At 36.7% G+C, this 20,883-nt stretch overlaps 1 protein-coding gene and 1 long non-coding RNA gene across 5 annotated transcripts in view; one reads left to right on the top strand and one right to left on the bottom strand.

Moving 5' to 3' along the window:
• LOC127851849 (bcl-2 homologous antagonist/killer-like) overlaps positions 1 to 20,883 on the bottom strand; it is a 236,465-nt gene that overhangs the window by 24,180 nt on the left and 191,402 nt on the right. The window lies entirely within an intron of this gene.
• Positions 6,989 to 14,186, top strand: LOC127851868 (uncharacterized). Its single transcript, XR_008035997.1, has 3 exons — positions 6,989 to 7,127; positions 7,355 to 7,645; positions 13,684 to 14,186. It is a non-coding gene; the product is annotated as an uncharacterized LOC127851868 (long non-coding RNA).

The following is a 20,883-nucleotide window of genomic DNA, read 5'->3' as shown; positions in this document are numbered from 1 at the left end:
ACCGGCATCATTTTTGAACTCATTCAAGATATCATTAAGACAAATTTTCTAACCATATTTCATCAAGATTGGAAAATAAATGTGGCCTCTAGAGTGTTAGCAAGGTTTTACTGTATATAGCCATATAAGGAAAAATGCCCCGCACCCTGGCGGCCATGTTTTTAAACCAACCAGCATCATTTTGGAACTCGTCCAAGATATTATTGGGATGAATCTTCTGACCAAGTTTCATGAAGATAGGACAATAAATGTGGCCTCTAGAGTGTTAACAAGATTTTACTATAGCCATATGAAGCCATATAAGAAAAAATGCCCTGCCATGTTTTTCAAGCAAAGGTTACCATTTTTTAACTCATCCAAGATATCAGTGGGACAAATCTTCTGAGCAAGTTTCATGAAGATTGGAAAATAAATGTGGCCTCTAGAGTGTTAACAAGGTTTTACTATAGCCTTATAAGGAAAAATGCCCCGCCCCATGGCAGCCATGTTTTTCAAGCAAACGTAACCATTTTCGAACTCATCCAAGATATCATTGAAACCAATCTTCTTACCAAATTTCATGAAGATTGGACAATAAATGTGGCCTCTAGAGAGTTAGCAAGGCAAATGTTGACGCTGCACAACGCATGACGCACAACGGACAAAAAGCGATCACAAAAGCTCACCATGAGCACGTGCTCAGGTGAGCTAAAAATTGGGGAAAATGTTGAAGTCTTGGGGAAAATGTTGACGTCTTAACTATTTTTTGTTGATGTAAGGACTCTGCGTGAGTTGTGATCAAGACAAAGTTTGTGTTGCTTTTAAATGAAGGAACAATAAATAATTAATGCAATAAATATTCAAAGGAATATTATAAAGAGTGATTTAAGGTAACGATCATGACTGGCAACAGGGCGACGACTTGAGCAACCCAGACTTTCCAGAATGCAATTAAGAGGTTATTATTTCTATTGACATATGGCTGAATAAAAATTGTTATGCTGTCAGTTGTTTGCTATGTTTTTTTATGTATTGTAGTTGTATTATTTATATTTTGATACACCGTACCCAATAAACATCTTGTATCCATAGAAACAATCAATATGCATTAAAATAATTAGGAGTATTGGAAAATTTTGCTTTAGCCAGCAGACATCAGAGTCTTGAATGAACTTTGTGTTATTAAGTAAAGAAGAAATTAAATATTGTTTATTTGTGTCCCTGTGAGACAATATTGCAATTAGGTCAAATTTCCTGACTTTTTTTGTTGGACTAAATATCATTGCATGTATGAGAGGACAGTACATTCATAATAACAACACAGTTCGATACATATTGTATTAACACCAAGCAATTTCCAACATTTCAAAAACCCTTTTAATGGAGTTAAATTTTTACTTTCTTTTAAGTGGAGTTTTTATGTTCATGAAAATCTTTTTTCTGTGAATTAATAGCCAAATACTTAAATACCTTAAATGTGCACAACCCAAATGAGAGACAAGGAATCAAGTATTGTACATACAATTTAATATTAAATCCAGTCTTCATTAATACTGACAGTGTGTCTTAAGACTCTCAGGAAATAAAACTAGCTATATATTCTAAGCATCACACTTAAATATTACTGGACATTACAATGGACCTTCCTCCAAAGTTGCATTATAATCTCCACATGTTTGTACCAGCCTGTCAAAAACCAAGGAAGGCAACCTTCCCATGAATGTTGTTACCCTGGACTTTGGCTAGAAATTGTAGCTGTCAAATGGAAAGCAGCAATTTTACTGGCAATATTTTGTTATAGCATAATGTCTTTGTAATTCAAAACTTGATACTCTTCCAAATTTATTTATATACATATAAGTATGTTTTAACTGTTCAGATGTTACTACAATTCAAATGAATAAAAACAATGTGTTTGTCAGAAACACAATGCCCCCTTCTGCGCCGCTTTGAAGCCATATTTTTTACCTTTGACCTTGAAGGATGACCTTGACCTTTCACCACTTATAATGTGCAGCTCCATGAGATACACATGCATGCCAAATATCAAGTTGCTATCGTCAATATTGCAAAAGTTATGACCAATTTTAAAGTTTTCGGACGGACAGACTGACTGACTGTCGGACAGAGAGACAGACGGACGGTCGGACTGACGGACAGTTCTGAAACTATATGCCAACCTTCGGGGGCATAATAATAAAAAAATATGGGCTTCCCTCCTGTAAGTTAAACCATAAACAAAGCTCTTAAACGGGCTCCACTGAGCAAACAAATTTTGTCACCACTTTATTTTGCTACTTTAATAAACAAGAGGGCCTGAAAGGCCCAAAGTCGCTCACCTGAGATAAAAAGAAATGACCTGTTCTTTGCAGCCCAAGATATCAATAGAACAAATGTTCTAACCAAGTTTCATGAAGAATGAACAACAAATGGCCCCCTGGCAGCCATGTTTTTCAACAGACTGGAACCATTTTTGAACTCGTCCAAGGTAGTATTGGAAGCAATCTTGTGACAAAGTTTCATGAAGATCCAACAATAAATGTGGCCTCTACAGTGTTTACCCTTTGCATGCTGGGAAATTTGTTGTCTGCTAAAATGTCGCCTGCTGAATTTATAAAATTAGCATTTTCTTTATTTTTTTTCCACCACGCTCTGTGGTGTCTCATCTGGATCCTAACTGTTTGCAAAGGCCTTCAAATTTTGGTTCCAGCACTGAAAGAGTTATCAAGGCAAATATTTATGACGCACAACGGAAGACAGACAATTGACAAAAGGTGATCACAAAAGTTCACCACGAGCAAAAAATATTATGCTCATAAAGTTTGTCACCATTTGTGAAGATCAGCAAGTGTCATTCAGATTGAACTAAAAATGTGACTAAAAGTATTCACAATGTTTCACTATAAACAGCTGTGGTAGTGCGGTCTTGTTTGCTTACGCAAGTGAACCGGTCATGGGATGGTTACAAGTTATGTAACTATGTGAGCACTTATGTAATACGGAAATATTTATCAAATCTTATTAAAGAACGCTTATTTCCGGTAAGGATAACACCACTGACTGGTTGTAATTCAATTAACTAAAGGTGTCCAGTCAGATACGCCTGAATACACTCAACGAATTAATCTATAAGTGAAAACCAAAGCAGCTTTAACGAAAATAACTAAATTTTATTCTAAGAAATAGAAAAATGAAGAACAATGACAGAGAATTAAGAACAGGCACAAGCCAAGTCTAAAGAATCTAAGCATCGTTAAAAATGAACAAATACAGCAAATACCTTAATGAATATAAAAAGAAGTCTGTTAAACTTTTACTCTTATATAAAAGAAGGTGTATTTTCTCAAACCGTCATTGCTATGAATATTAGACCGGTTATATTTACCATTTGTATACCTGTTCTGTACATACTGTATCATATAAGAGAAGGGAATAGTAACATTATATACTGTGAACTCATTACAATCCAATATTGAGTAAGGAGATAATTCATATCCATGTCTATTCATATCTATGTTTTCAGTAAAATAAAGTCATATCTATGTTTTCAGTAAAATATAAATATAAACTGGAAAAGTCCGGGCTCCTATAAAAGTCTCGTTATCAATTAATTAATACTGTTATTTTTCAGTCAGATTCAAATTTTATGCTTATTCATAAATACATTTGCATACAATAAGATTCAAATTTTATGCTTATTCATAAATACATTTGCATACAATTATCATAATCTAAAACTGCAAATATGTATTGTGTTATTGATTATTAATTCATATGTAGCTGAATTGTAATTTACATAATAACAAGAGCTGTCACCATAGAATGACTTATGCCCCCTATAAACGCTTGATAGAAGTTATGAGCTTTTTTCGAAACCTAAACACAGATTTCGAAACCTATATGCGGACCCTAAGTTCAAGGTCAAGGTCACAGGGGTCAAAATTTGTGTGCGTATGGAAAGGCCTTGTCCATATACACATGCATACCAAATATGAAGGTTATATCTCAAGGTACATAGAAGTTATGAGCATTTTTCGAAACCTTAACACAGCTTTCGAAACCTAAACGCGGACCCTAATTTCAAGGTCAAGGTCACAGGGGTAAAAAAATTTGTGCGTATGGAAAGGCCTTGTCCATATACACATGCATACCAAATATGAAGGTTATATCTCAAGGGACATAGAAGTTATGAGCATTTTTCGACACCTCAATGCAGATTTCGAAACCTTAATGGGACCCTAAGTTTAAGGTCAAGGTCACAGGGGTAAAAAAATTTGTGCGTCTGGAAAGGCCTTGTCCATATACACATGCATACCAAATATGAAGGTTATATCTCAAGGGACATATAAGTTATGAGCATTTTTCGAAACCTAAACGCAGGTTTCGAAACCTAAACTCAGACCCGTAGTTCAAGGTCAAGGTCACGGGTAAATAATTTTAAGCGTTTGAAAAGGATTTGTCCATATACACATGCATACCAAATATGAAGGTTATATCTCAAGGGACATAGAAGTTATGAGCATTTTTCGAAACCTAAACGCAGATTTCCAAACCTAAACGCGGACCCTAAGTTCAAGGTAAAGGGCACAGGGGTAAAAAAATTGTGCGTATGGAAAGGCCTTGTCCATATACACATGCATACCAAATACGAAGGTTATATCTCAAGAGACATAGAAATTATGAGCATTTTTCGAAACCTAAACGCAAAGTGTGACGGAAAAACAGACAGATGGACAGTCCGATCACTATATGCCACCTTTTCTTCGAAAAGGGGGCATTAAAAGAATTATGACCTGATTACTTTTTTAAGAATATATAGTGAATAATTCAACATTTTGTGCAAGTAGATTATCCTTTATCATGTAATTTGTTTCATTCTCATCAGATTATTTGCAAATTGATAATGTCATGATCTCAGAAAATTTAAACACTGAAGAGCACATTTGATCTTTCTTATCAGTTATCTTAACTCTGGGGAACTCTGTAGGAGATTTCTCAAAGATGGGTTATCAGTAATAGTTCCCATTATAGAATAATTTGCTACAAACTGATTACAAATGTGACAAAACAATAAGTACAGATTTACACAAGAAATAACAACTTAGCCCTAAATGTCATTATAATAGAAAAATATGCATTTTCAAGTTTTTATCCTTTAAGTGTTTTCAAACCAAGGGGTCTAACAAATTCCAGAGGTGAACTAAAAATAGATTAAGAAGGCAGGTTAAACAAGGGAGTTATCTATTAGAAAGTTAAATCTAAAGTATGTACAGGTTATCTTTAACATTTTGGCTTATCAGATTTTTGTTAACTTTACTGTTTACATGTTTTCACTATACATGTATACATATAAAAAAAACTGCCCCACCCCCTGCCGGCCATGTTTTTCCACCCATTATGACCATTTTCGAACTCGTCCGAGATATCTATAAAATCGATGTTTAGAAAAAAAATGATGATTAGGCAAAAAATGTGACTTCTAGAGTGTTCACAAGCTTTTTTCACTATATAAATATAAGGAAAATGACCCCCCCCCCCCCTGGCGGCAATGTATTTTTAACGATCAGAACCATTTTCAAACTCAATCGTCATTTCCAAAAAAACACATGTTTTGACCAAATTTCATGGAGATTGGACCAAAAATGTGACTTCTAGAGTGTTCACAAGGTTTCTTCATATAAGGAATACTGCCCCGCCCCCTGGCGGCCATGTTTTTCAACGGACCGGAACCATTTTTGAACCTAACCAACATATAATTTAAACAAACATTTTGACAAAGTAACATAAGGATTGGGCATCAAATGTGACTTCTACAGTAGTAAGGGTTACGAAACAATTGGCAAGTTTAACTACGATGACTTCTTTGTGAAAAGGTTTGTTCCTGATCTTTACTCATGCCACTATGATTAACTAATTGATAAAATAATGTGCATCTAATTGATGGGCTACGCATCTTTGAAAGTTTATATTGTTCACACATTACAACTTTCAGTGGTATAACTTTCAGCTGGACACCAATTATCCACTGTTAATCGGAGCATTATGCTCATTATAATTTCAAGGATTCTAAGAGATTGTCGTTACCTGAATATTAAGACATGTTTCAATAAAGAGAATTATGAAATCGAGAATAGCAATAAACATTTCCGACCTGGTAAATACTGGTAATTGAAACGACAACTCTTTGTATACATGTATTTAATTTCTTTAATTGCATTCCTCATAATATATCTTTTACCATTTCCTTAGGGCAATCTAAAGACAATAACGTTTATGAATTAGAATAAGGCTATTTCAGAGGAAGTATGTACATAAAAAACGGTAATAGAGTTGTATTTAATTGGAAATATTTTTCTACTGTACCATAAAACTCCTTCAGGTCTACCAGACATAATTATGTATAGTTGGGAAATACCCATTAGTATTTGCCGATTTGTTTCAATGGCACATATTCAGGATTTGGGTTCTGGAACAACAACAAAACTCTGACAAATAATGGGATAACATTATTTTATTCATGATTAAAAAAATTACAAACATGTTGAGAGGTTTGCTGGTGATGACTCCCAAGTATACAACGGCTCACGTAGCACACACGTTCATGACAAAATGTCCGTTTATCAAGACTGATACGTATCTGTTTAATTTTCAAACAATTTAACATTTACGGATGTTTTATTTATAATTTGTAGAACAAATGCCAACAACACAGTGTAAATGAACCAGATATAACAGTGACCGAATCTAAGACACGGGTTTCTACGATGGACATATCTTTCCTTCTGGCAGTTGAGAGAAAAGTTTAAACACGAAAGACTTGTTCAAAGTGCAAAGTCAATGTATTTGTTTAATACATCGTAGCATTTGGTTTCGAGGTATAGTTTTTTGTGGATTGATGTTTGTAGTGAACTGTATTCATATGGTTTTGTATTTCTGTAATGATTTAAAGTATTTAGATGTTAAGCATCACATGTTTTTGCGACTCGGGAAATAACAGCTCAATGGTACATTTGTCTTATCTTTTACTTAAAAACAAGTTATACTAAATGACATTTAATAATATTTGCATGTATATTAATTCGCAGCAAACGCACAACTAAAGAAGTCGTGATTGAGAGACTGTGAGAGGTATTCCATTCCCTTAATCGGTAAGGTCCATGTATTTTATGTGTTCAAGGTTATGTAACGTCATTGTATATGTTTTGTCATGTCTTATCTTGTTTTATATGTTTGTATCGAATTCAGATGCTTTGTTGGTTTAAATGATGATGTCGGCAACTAGAATGTATTATTATTATTAATATATAGGTTATTATTTCAGCTTTCATGCAATGTATATTATGGAATACTATATATTATTTTGTATTCTTTTCAGTTACCAATACCAATCTGGAAAAGAATCACGGTTCAATATTCTGTAACTCATTAAAGAAAGAGAACAAATCTTGTTGTTGCTGATAAACCCACGAGTTACATATTTTCTTCCAAGATGCATAGAAGATAGTGACTGATACGTTGTGTTTATTTTGTTTACAATCAGCCTCGGCGACTGAGGACATGATGGACATCTCACAGTCATCAAAGTCATCAGATCCTTCTGTTTTTGGAACAGACCCTACTAGTTCGTTAAGTGGGAACAGAACTCCTCTCAAGAGGAAACGACTAAGTATGAAAGTTGAACATCAGTATTATATAGATATTTGTTGGTTTCCGTATATTTTTTAGCGAGGCTGTTTTCGGAAAAAAAACGAGGTATTGTCATAGCTTGCTCGTCTTCCGCCGTCCGCCGGCCTCGTGCTTAAACCTTTATATTGGCTCTAAAATCTATGTGCTTCCATCTACAACTTTGAAACTTCATATGTAGATGCACCTTGACAAGTTCTACACGCCACACCCATTTTGGGTCACTAGGTCAAAGGTCAAGGTCACTGTGACCTCTAAAAAAATAAAAGGGCCTGAAAGGCCCAAAGTCGCTCACCTGAGATTCAAAGGAACTGACCTGTTCTGTGCAGCCCAAGATGTCATTAGAACAAAATGTTCTTACTAACTTTCATGACTAGTGAACACCCTGGCAGCCACGTTTTTCAACAGACCAGAACCATTTTCATACACATCCAAGATATCATTTAAACAAATATACTGACAAAGTTTCATGAAGATTCATAAGTCTATATAAGGAAAAATGCCCCGTCCAATGGTGGCCATGTTTTTCAAGCACTGGAACCATTTTCAAACTTGCCCAAGATATCATTGGGACAAATATTCTGACAAAGTTTCATAATGATCGTACAATAAATAATATGGCTTCTAGAGTGTCAACAGGGTTTAACTATAGCTATGTAAGGAAAAATGCCACGCCCCCTTGGCGGCCATGTTTTTCCACCAACCGGAACCATTTTTCGAACTCATCCAAGATATCATTGGGACAAATTGTCTGACCAAGTTTCATGATAATCGGACAATAAATGTGGCCTCTAGAGTGTTAATAAGGTTTAACTAAAGCAATATATAGCCATATTAGGAAAAATGCCCTGCCCCCTGGTGGCAATGTTTTTAAAGCAACCGAAACCATTTTAGAACTCATCCAAGATATCATTGCCTTGGGACAAATCTTCGACCAAGTTTCATGAAGATCCGAAAATAAATGTGGCATCTATAGTGTTAACAAGGTTTTACTAAAGCCATATAACGAAAAATGCCCTGCCCCCTGGCGGCCATGTTTTTCAACCAACCTGCATCATTTTTGAACTTGTCCATAATATTATTGGGTAGAATCTTCTGACCAAGTTTCATGAAGATCCGAAAATAAATGTGGCATCTAGAGTGTCAACAAGATTTTACTATAGCCATATATAACCATATAAGGAAAAATGCCCCGCCCCTTGGCAGCCATATTTTTCAAGCAAACGTAACCATTTTCAAACTCATCCAAGATATCATTGAGACCAATCTTCTGACCAAATTTCATGAAGATTTGACAATAAATGTGGCCTCTAGAGTGTTAACAAGATTTTACTATAGCCATATAAGGAAAAATGCCCTGCCCCTTGACTGCCATGTTTTTCAAGCAAACATAACCATTTTCGAACTCATCCAAGATATCATTGAGACCAATCTTCTGACCAAATTTCATGAAGATTGGACAATAAAATTGTGGCCTCTAGAGTGTTAACAAGGTTTAAACAAGGGTGTTAGAAAGAATGTACAGGTTATCTTTCTTTAACAGACTGTTCACATGATTTCACTATAAACATATAGAGAAAACTGCCCCACCCCCTTGCGGCCATGTTTTTCCACCCATCATGATTATTTTCCAGCTCATCCGAGTTATCTATAAAATCGATCTTTAGACAAAATTTCATGATGATTAGGCCAAAAATGTGACTTCTTGAGTGTTCACAAGCTTTTTTTTAACTATATAAATATAAGGAAAATGAACCCCCTGGCGGCCATGTTTTTTACTGATCCAAACAATTATCGAACTCAACCGTCATATCCAGAAAACAAATCTTCTGACCCAATTTCATGAAGATTGAACTAAAAATGTGACTTCTTGAGTGTTCACATGTTTTCACTATATACATATAGAGAAAACTGCCCCACCCCCTGGCGGCCATGTTTTTTCACTGATCTGGACAATTTTCGAACGCGTCCGAGATATCAATGAAACCAATGTTTGACCAAGTTTCATGATGATTGGGCTAAAATTGTGACTTCTACAGACTGTTCAAAAGGTTTCTCTATAGCCATATAAGGAATACTGCCCCACCCCCTGGCAGCCATATTTTTCAACGAGCGGAACCATTGTTCAACTAGACCAACATATCATTAAGACAAACATTTTGACAAAGTTACATGAACATTCAAATGTGACTTCTACAGTGTTCACAAGGTTTTTCTTTTTTTTTTACCTAGATTTTGACCCAGCTTGACCCAGTTTCGAACTCGGTCGAGGTATTATTAGGACAAATGTTCTGACCAAGTTTCATAAAGATTGGACAATAAATGTGGACTCTATAGAGTGTTCACAAGGCAAAATGTTGACGACGGACGACGGACAAAAGGCGATCACAAAAGCTCACCATGAGCATGTGCTCAGGTGAGCTAAAAATCAAGCAGTCTGTACCATGGTGGAATCAGGAATGCACAGCCGCCATTAAATATTAATGTAGAACAAAAGATGTGTTTGTCAGAAACACAATGCCCCCTAATGCACCGCTTTGAAGCCATATATTTGACCTTTGACCTTGAAGGATGACCTTGACCTTGCCCTTTCACCACTCAAAATGTGCAGCTCCATGAGATACACATGCATACTAAATATCAAGTTGCTATCTTCAATATTGCAAAAGTTATGACCAACCTCAATGTTTTGGGACAGAACGACAGACAGACAGGCCAAAAACAACAATATACCTCTGATCATTCGATCCAGGGGCACAAAAAAAAGTATCCTAAACAAAACAGGTCCTAAATAAAACCAAGAGATTCCCTCACAAGTGTTAAACAAGTAATTAAACAGGAGATGTGTTTGTCAGAAACACAATGCCCCCTACTGCGCCGCTTTGATTTAAATATTTTTGTTTTCGATTATATCCCTTGAAAAAATATTACTTCCCTTTAGGAATTGCAAACCTATGCAAATCCGTAACCGGTTAACCTGTTTCGATATTCGAGTGGTTAACCGGTAAACCGACTGTAGTTGTACCACATAATTGAAAAATAAACATCCGTAAAACGTATACGTTTATAAACAATTACAAATACCGGTATATGCAAATATACTCTGTCTTGTTGATCGACGTGTAACCTAAGTACTTTAACCATTTTATCAATTAAAAAATGTTTCTTTACAAATTTTGATGGTTCTTTAAATTGGAAATTCAAATTCTAAATTGAATAATATACATTTTGAATCTAATACTTAGTCATTTCCGAAAGTCATTTCCGACATTTTTACATGCTTGTCGGTGAACTGTGATATTTCTTTGTTGTAATATTACCTTCATGTGATTTTCACATAATTAGTGTTCTACATCTTGATCAATAAAAGCTAGTGCAGAACTTGAATTATTTTGTGTTTTATTAACACTCATTATCCTTTAAGAATTAAGTGCATTAACAGTTTGCAGATTAATAACAATCGTCATCTAGCGTAAATATATTTGGCAATGGGCATAGTGGTTTCCAAACCTCTGTTGTTAAGGCCTGTTTATACCGTAAAGTGCTAAACAAACACACTGCAGAGAAGGTGCTTATTGCTCATGTGCCTGCTCATTTATCTGCTGCATCCCGATGGTTTACAACTCTAATCGCTTTTGATCCACACTGACGGGGGGGGGGGCATCACGGGGTCATAATTGCCGATAATGTGCGATAAGATAAGTGGATTAGCCAATACAGTGAAATAAAGTAAGACAAAACTAACGATCTGAGCATTTATTGCGTTCAATCAAAAATTGTGTTTTCTTCAAGAGTAACCGATATTAATTTTGTAACTGGTTAACCTCCTTAAGAAACGGATAACCTTGTAAAAATGATCTGTACCTGCCAAATGATAAATAGAAATTATTTCCCCCTTAAAGCTTGTTACTTCCCTTGGATTTGTTTTTTTGATCTTTGACCTTGAAGGATGACCTTGACCTTTCACCACTCAAAATGTGCAGCTCTATGAGATACACATGCGTGCCACATCAAGTTGCTATCTTCAATATTGCAAAAGTTATGGCCAATGTTAAAATTTCTCGGACGGACTGACAGACTGACTGATAGACTGACGGACAGTTCAACTGCTATATGCCACCCTACCGGGGGCATAAAAAGCAAAATTAGATAGTTGAAAGGAATTTTGTAATAATCTCTCATATCAAACCACTAGCAAGTAAGTATTGGATCATGTATAACGTATGCAGGGCAGACCTCCTACTATTACACCTATCTTCCGAGAAAACAATCAAGTTCTTGTAACTAACACCGATAAAGCTTCAGCCCTGGTACAAGATTATCAAACCCAAAGCAGTGAAGAAGGCTACTCTAAAACTTTTATCAAAAGAAATCTTTAAACAATCAAGAGCACCGCATAACGGGTGCCCACTCGGCTGCGAAATCTTGTCAGAATTTTTTTTTTTGAGGCAAAGTTAAAGTTTTATATTAGAGGTCACAGTGACCTTGACCTTTGACCTAGTGATCCAAAAATGGGTGTGGCATGTAGAACTCATCAAGGTGCATGTACATATGAAGTTTCAAAGTTGTAGGTGGAAGCTCTATGATGTTAGAGGCAAAGTTAAAGTTTTATATTAGAGGTCACAGTGACCTTGACCTTTGACCTAGTGACCCAAACGTGGGTGTGGGGTGTAGAAGTCATCAAGGTGCATGTACATATGAAGTTTTAAAGTTGTAGGTGGAAGCATTATGATGTTAGAGGCAAAGTTAAAGTTTTATTTTAGATGTCACAGTGACCTTGACCTTTGACCTAGTGACCCAAAAATGGGTGTGGTGTGTAGAACACATCAAGGTGCATGTACATATGAAGTTTCAAAGTTGTAGGTGGAAGCACTTTAATTTTTAGAGCCACTGTAAAGGTTTTAGCACGAAGCTGGACGGCGGAATGCGGACGAGGAGGAGGCTATGACAATACCTCGGGTTTTCTCTGAAAACAGCAGAGCTAAAAATGCATTTCCTGTCTGGTTACAATCAAACAGGGTAAAATCCACAAATACAATTCTCCATTAAGCCTGTTAGAGCTCAAAACAGCTCCTCTTACATGCAAAAATGGCATACTTAAACAACTTCCACTCTCAGCGAAACAAGAATTACTTATCTTATTTAACAAGTCATGGTCTGAAGGTAACGCGGCCACAATAAGCCTTAAGACTCTCCATCTTCATATCTCTTTAACCTCTACTTTCATCAAACTAAGGCAGAAAATAACAAGGCTGTTAGTAAAACATGCATGCCCCCCATATGGGCTCTCAATTTTAGTGACAGCCATTTTGTAAATATGTTTTTTGTCACCGTGACCTTGACCTTTGACCTAGTGACCTCAAAATCAATAGGGGTCATTTGCGAGTCATGATCTATCTACCTATGAAGTTTCATGACCCTAGGCGTATGCGTTCTTGAGTTATCATCCGGAAACCATTTTACTATTTCAGGTCAGCGTGACCTTGACCTTTGACTTCAAAATCAATAGGGTTCATTTGCAAGTCATGATCGATCTACCTATGAATTTTCATGATCCTAGGCGTATGCGTTCTTGAGTTATCATCAGGAAACCATTTTACTATTTTGAGTCACCGTGACCTTGACCTTTGACCTAGTGACCTCAAAATCAATAGGGGTCATCTGCGAGTCATGATCTATCTAACTATGAAGTTTCATGATCCTAGGCCTAAGCGTTCTTGAGTTATCCGGAAATCATCTGGTGGACGAACATACATACAGACAGACCGACAGGTGCAAAACAATATACCCCCTCTTCTTCGAAGGGGGGCATAAAAATGGATTGTTTTCTTCTTGCTTACAAATATACCTTCAATTTGATACCAAAACGTACCATTTGCAATGCATTTTACAAATCCTATGCAGCATGCACTGAACAATGTGTGCTAAGTAACAAACTGACTGCATGTAACCCTGCAAACAGGAGTTCCGGTTTGGGGTTATGTGACCATAATAAAAAAGGCCACCATTTTTTCATTCCAGAAAACTAAACCCAATCATCTTACAGACAAAAGGGGCCCTTGTCGAAACAACAAATAGTTGGTACCTGTAGATATGAACGGGTTAGAAGAAGTTTTGGGCAAAAATACATTTGTTTGAATATAATTTCTTTGTTTGTGTTTTTACACTTTTTCATCGATGAATTCCGATGGGGACTGTTGTCGACATAGCTGAGAGCAGGCAAAGGTAGGTGTGAACGACTTCTTTTATGTGTGTAACGATAGGTGTTAAAGTGTGTCTTTTTGTACTTCGTACTGATAGCCAGCTTTTATTGAGTAATTTGTGCCACGACTTGTTGAGATGATAATTTACATTTGCGACACTGATTTATACTTGAGAACATGAAAATAAGCAACTGCATTTTGTGTGTATGAATATTGAACATTCAACAGTGGTGTTTTATACATTTTGTTTGCAATCGTCTGAAGGACGCATCGACGCATCAGATATTGACGGGACGGTAGACCACTCTAGACGACGGCAAAAGAACCACAAAGACGACAACGGCCCTTTTCATAATTGTCAAATATAGTGCTATGCAACCCATGCTCCTGATGATATAAACACTTTTTCCAATGTTTCGGATTAATTGATTGCGCAATATAACAAGAGCACCGCACAAGACCAACGCTCGGCTGCGAGTGCAGTTTTGAATTAATGAAAGCTTGTCAAAAACAGTGACCTTGACCTTTGACCTAGTGACCCAAAAATGGGTGTGGCATGTAGAACTTGTCAAGGTGCAGCTACATATGAAGTTTCAATGTTGTAGGTGAAAGCACTTTCATTTTAGAACCAATGTTCAAAAGTTTAACAAAATTTTAAGGTTTTAGCACGACGCGGACGGCGGACTGCGGAAGACACGACCAGCTGGCTATGACAATACCTTGGGTTTTCTTCGAAAACAGCGAAGCTAAAAATGGCAGGCATTTTCAATCAGATTGTCAGGTTTTTTGGTCTTGAATTCTTTTTTCTCCATTTTGTCTTTAAAAAAGCGCATGCCCATTATACATGGGGGCGCGCTATACGCGGTAGCTTATGGTAGTGCATATAATTCACAAAATGACACTAATAAAATTAATTTGGGCCTTCTCAAAATCGCAGAAACTTGCAATTAATAAAATTTAAAAGCCCCAACTGCCATAGAAAACTGGAGCACATCGTATGGTTTCCAAATAAATCCCACAAAAACTCTAGCAATCTAATTCTTGGCCAGTGCACATAACTCAACTCTCAGAAATACACAGACCTCCCACAACTAACGCTATGTGGCACTCCTCTTCCGTTTCTTGACAATATTATTTTCCTGGGAATGACATCCAATAACTCATTAACATGGAAAGACCACATCCTTAAACTATTAGTGCACTGCCAAAAGGACCTTAACTTTCTAAAATGTATCCCAAGAAACAACTGGGATACAGACAAAAAGCCCTTATGCGTATTTATAAAGCCACTTTCAGCATATGTGCAATATTAAAGGGAATTACAAATTGACAAATAAAAATATCTCTCAAATTCGAATGAATACCGAGCCACAAAGGAATTTTGGGAAACGAACACGCTTACCTACTTGCCAAGATAGGATCCCTTGAGGGCAAACCCTCTTATTTAAATTCTAGAGCAGGCAAACTTATCGAAATCATTAACCAGAAAGCGTATAACAAACAGGGCCGACACTGGACAAAATACACTGCACCTATATGATTTACCATTAATTACCAACCCTAGCCATAAGATTCATATTTATAGCCCCATTAAACGGGAGGATAGAGCCTGGGTCTGAGGGTGACTAGATTACATGATGACTATTACAAAACTGTCCTTTGCCCCTTACGCAACATTCCAAACATGTTTGAACATCTTTTCTTTAAATGCCCGAAACACGCCAAAAAGCAGAGAGAATTAGGTCCAAACTTCCTGAGATCTATGAGAATCCACAGTGATCTTAGGAACCTCTCCATGCAGGGCCCTTCAGAGCAATATACCTGTGCTTGACATGCCTCAGATCAAAGTACCCCAACCAAATTGCAGAAGTCTACTTAAGTTTCCATGACAACACAAGAGAAGAAACCATGGAATTTTTAGGTGGGCCCTTTTCTGTCACAGTGTTGATGGATGTCAAGAAGGATTATGCAAGGACTTGGTTAGAAAGTTAATCAGCCCAATATTTTGGATTATTTTTAACAATGTGCACTGCATTTGATTTGTTTATTATTTCTCTCTGACAACATTAAAGAAAATTAAAAGTTGATTTGAAGTACATTTTAAAAGAAATTGAGTAAATAAAAACAACTTCCAAATTGTATCACATGAATAAACAGCACTATAAAAAAGTTCTGGATTTTATTTACTCACTTGAACACAAGGCCCTGAATTCAGTTACTTCGCAAGACAATATTTTAAGTGCAATACAAAAGTGGGCTTTTTCTGCATATTAGGGCAGATCTAGTAAGAAACCCACAAGCATTTTGGAAGAACTTTTAAGCATGCCTGAGCAGTCTGAAAGTGCTATTGAATAAACCCCTTCAGAAAAATGTAACTTCAACCTCCATCACTCATATTCTGCAGAATGAACTGCTTCCCACAAAGTACTAATCCATGATCGGTAGACATATGAGAATGCCAAATAAAATCTGCCTGTTAAAGTTAAACAAAACATGTGTTTGTAAGAAACACAATGCCCCCTATTACGCCGCTTTGAAATTAAAAAAAATTGACCTTTGACCTTGAAGGATGACCTTGACCTTGAACTTCCACCACTCAAAATGTGCAGCTTCATGAGAAAGCCGCTTTGAAATTAAAAAAACCAACAACTGACCTTTGACCTTGAAGGATGACCTTGACCTCGAACTTCTACCACTCAAAATGTGCAGCTTCATGAGATACACATGCATGCCAAATATCAAGTTTCTATCTTCAATAATGCAAAAATTATGGCCAAGGTTAAAGTGTTTTTTTTGGACGGATGGACGGACAGACTGACATACACACATACTGACATACTGACTGACGGACAGTTCAACTGCTATATGCCACCCTACTGTTGCCACCCAAACATGATCAACTTTTAAATGAACAACTCAAATTTCAGCTGCAGTTGTTAATGACCACTGTGAAGAGCAACAAAGCAACATCAAAGGAACCAAATTTTACAAATTGGTGATGGCCTTGTAACCAAAGAAAATGTTAGGATTCCACAATTTTAAACACTGACACCCAAATTCCAAGATCCATATGAAATCATTTAGAGATAGTCCCAAATAATACCTACAAATAAAATCAAATGCAGATGACAAAGTCAGCAAATCATTCAGCAAACAGACTTGAGATAATGCTTCAAATGTGCAATCAGGGTGTTTCCTGTATACCACTAAAACTTTCACTAACATCTTTCCTGAGGCGGAGAACACCACCCAAAAACAGTATACAAATTGAACCATTCATACAATTTGTTAAGCAGTACCTCAATCATATATAAATCTTATAATAAACATGGAACCAAATGTTAAACCATTACATAACTAATGCAATCTTACAGCAAATTAGTATGAAAGCGGTGTTTGTGTGCCACGTTCCTGGTTGGAACACAACCACTGGATGTCGGGGAGACAGTGGTTGAGAATGTTGACTCTGGGCAGGAGTCTGTTGGGCTCTCAGTGCAAACCAGATATTAATGCTTGCATGCTGGGAAATTTATCGTCTGCTAAAATGTTGTCGGCTGAATTTCTAAAATTAGAATTTTCTTCGATTTTTTTTCAAAGAATACTATCAAAATAGCAAACAGTTTTGCTCCTGATGAGATGCCAAACTGTTTGCAAAGGCCTTCAAAATTCGGTTCCAGCACTGAAAGAGTTAATATAAATCAAGACAACAATAGAATCCATCAAAAGTAAACCACTTGCATAGTGCTTTATATCATAATGTCCTAGCCAACACTTGGATAATAAGTTTTTTCTTTCTAATTTGGGACCGCCCCATTCGCAATACAAGAGTTCCGCGGTCGGAGATGACCGCATTGAAGCCGGATTTTTGATTTAAATGACAGGAAAGTACCTTTCGTGTTTTTGTCAATGCAATACTTAAATTACTGAAATATTGTTCAAAGGTCAAAATGAAATGTAAGTACTTTTCAAGGCATGAGCAAACCTTGTGTTATGTTTTGAATGCATGCATATACATGAACAACAATAACTTAGATGACCAGTGGTCATCTAAGTGTGCTTGCAAACCTTCATGTCAAGTTTGTAGACTCTATGTCCAAGCATACCAAAGTTATAACAATTTTAACATTTTAACATTTAAGGTCACAGTGACCTTGACCTTCAAATGAATGACATTGAAATGACCAGTGGTCATCTTCTAGTACTGGCCAATCTTTATTTCAAGTTTGAAGACTCTAGGTACAAGCATACCAAAGTTATAACATGAAATAAGAACTTTAACATTTTTACATTCAAGGTCACAGTGACCTTGACCTTCAAATGAATGACCTTGAAATGTCCAGTGGTTACTTACTAGTTCTGGCCAACCTTCATGTCAAGTTTCAAGACTCTAGGTCCAAGCATACCAAAGTTATAACAACTTTAACATTTTTACATTCAAGGTCACAGTGACCTTGACCTTCAAATGAATGACCTTGAAATGTCCAGTGGTTACTTACTAGTTCTGGCCAACCTTCATGTCAAGTTTCAAGACTCTAGGTCCAAGCATACCAAAGTTATAACAACTTTAACATTTTTATATTGAAGGTCACAGTGACCTTCACCTTCAAATGAATGACCTTGAAATGACCAGTGGTCATCTGTTAATCCTGGCCAACCTTCATGTCAAGTTTGAAGACTCTAGGTCCAAGCATACCAAAGTTATACCATGAAATAAGAACTTTAACATTTTTACATTCAAGGTCACAGTGACCTTGACCTTCAAATGAATGACCTTGAAATGACCAGTGGTTACTAACTAGTTATGGCCAACCTTCATGTCAAGTTTCAAGACTCTAGGTCCAAGCATACCAAAGTTATAACAACTTTAACATTTTTTATATTGAAGGTCACAGTGACCTTGACCTTCAAATGAATGACCTTGAAATGACCAGTGGTCATCTGTTAATCCTGGCCAACCTTCATGTCAAGTTTGAAGACTCTAGGTCCAAGCATACCAAAGTTATACCATGAAATAAGAACTTTAACATTTTCGAGCACGCCGCCCGCCCGCCCCCCCCGCCCGCCCGCCCGACAACATCAATCTATAAGCCGAGATTTTTTCGAAAAAAATCCGGCTAAAAATTCCTTTGTGCAGGTATTAAAAAAAATGTTGTTTGTTTACATCTCAACATTAAGCTCATCACCCATCCAGGCATACAAGTAAAACCTTAATAAATATAATATTTAAAACTTTAATTCTAAATTTTGAAGCATTTGTTAGTAAAACAGCAACAACACTAATTTCCCCCTCAAAAAAGTCGATCAAAGTAACCTTGACAACAATAACTGAAAATATTATCTAATATTTCTCCAATCCTAAGACAGTATCCTAACGATAGCATTAGAGCTGCAACGATTCACCAACAGCTCGATTCGATTCGATTTCGATTTCAGACACTCCGATACCGATTTTTTCGATTCGATTCATCTTCAAACCTAGTTTTATCATATATTCACTCTTATGCCTCAAAATTTACATTTCTGTTCAAATGTGATTTCAATAAAACACATAAAAAAGAATAGCATATTAGGAATTTTACTATAAAAACTTCTCACTAGAAGATTATGTTGATTACACAATAATATAAAGAATAAATGAATATCCATAAGAACGTATCTGGAATCAGTTGAATGGTTGTACTATCACTATTATACTTTTACCCAAAACCGCTATAAGCATGTCTTCCATTGTGCCATGACAGCATCACCTGTTACCTGTAGGACAAATCACATTTTCTAATAAACTTAACACAATTCCAACAGAAATAGAACTACTTTTCTGGCTCGCGACTGCAGTAGTTGCACTTGTGCGACCTCTTAGTCTTGCTAAGTCAACGTTATGTTTGCGTTTGACATATTGCATTAGATTAGTGGTTGAGCCGGACTTAGCGTACGCCACATCCGTGAAGCACAGTTTGCACTTTGCTTTATCGGTAGGGCTACCATCCCGAAACCCAAAATACTGCCACACTTTAGATTTGAGCTTCTAATGCGCATGTGATAATTTCAATTTGTCGGCAACAACTTGTTCAGCCATTTTGACGCTTTTTCCGAAAGTAGACCGTAACGCGCTTATTGATTGGATGACTAAAGTAATAAGCAAGCAATCGCGCGCGTCGTAATTACAGGTAAAGATAAAACCTTCACCTTCCCGTATCAATAGTCAGAATACAGCGTGCTTTACGTATCTATGTATCTATGCATATATATGTATATATGTTAAAGAATCGAATCGAATTTGGTAGGTTTTGTATCGTAATCGAATCGAAGCATTTCGAATCGATTTTCGATGAATCGGATCGAATCGTTGCAGCTCTAGATAGCATATATATAATTATCAAGCCTTCTATTCAACCCTTCTACTTCAACAAATTATATGTTAACAGCAATTAAAACAAAAAGGACAACCTGTTGTCACGCACAGCAAGAGGGTGGATGTGGGATTGGTTGTTCCATTATTTCTGCGGTCAGGAGCTCCGGGCGGATGTGCCGACTGGCCTGGCTCTGCTTGGTGTTGGCGAGGTTACTTTAGTCCTGGGGACACAGGGATCTGCGCCCTTGGAACTGAAACAAGAGGAAAAAATACTTTAACAACTGACTAGCGTTGTGCAGAAAGTTCGACTCCTTCCATTTCCTCTCAAGACAATACAAAACTAGAGCTTTGTCACTGACGTGATGAATACCTCCACATGTTGCATTGACACAGAATATTTTTCATGTTGTCTTCACCACAAAACAGAAGACAACAACGTTTAAAACGCACTAAGTGACCTCATGGCCTAGTTTTTGACCTGTCATGGCCCATGTTCGAACATGACCTACACATCATCTAGATACAACTTCTGATCAAGTGTGGTGAAGATCGGATGAAAACTACTTGAATTAGAAAGGGGACAACATGCTGAATGTTAAAAAATGCACTTAGTGACCCTGTGACCTAGTTTTTGGCTCAGCATGGCCCATGTTCAAACTTGGCGTA

This window comes from Dreissena polymorpha, chromosome 11, assembly GCF_020536995.1.
Source record: "Dreissena polymorpha isolate Duluth1 chromosome 11, UMN_Dpol_1.0, whole genome shotgun sequence".
Classification (NCBI taxonomy): domain Eukaryota; kingdom Metazoa; phylum Mollusca; class Bivalvia; order Myida; family Dreissenidae; genus Dreissena; species Dreissena polymorpha.
This window is presented reverse-complemented; position numbering and strand designations above follow the sequence as displayed.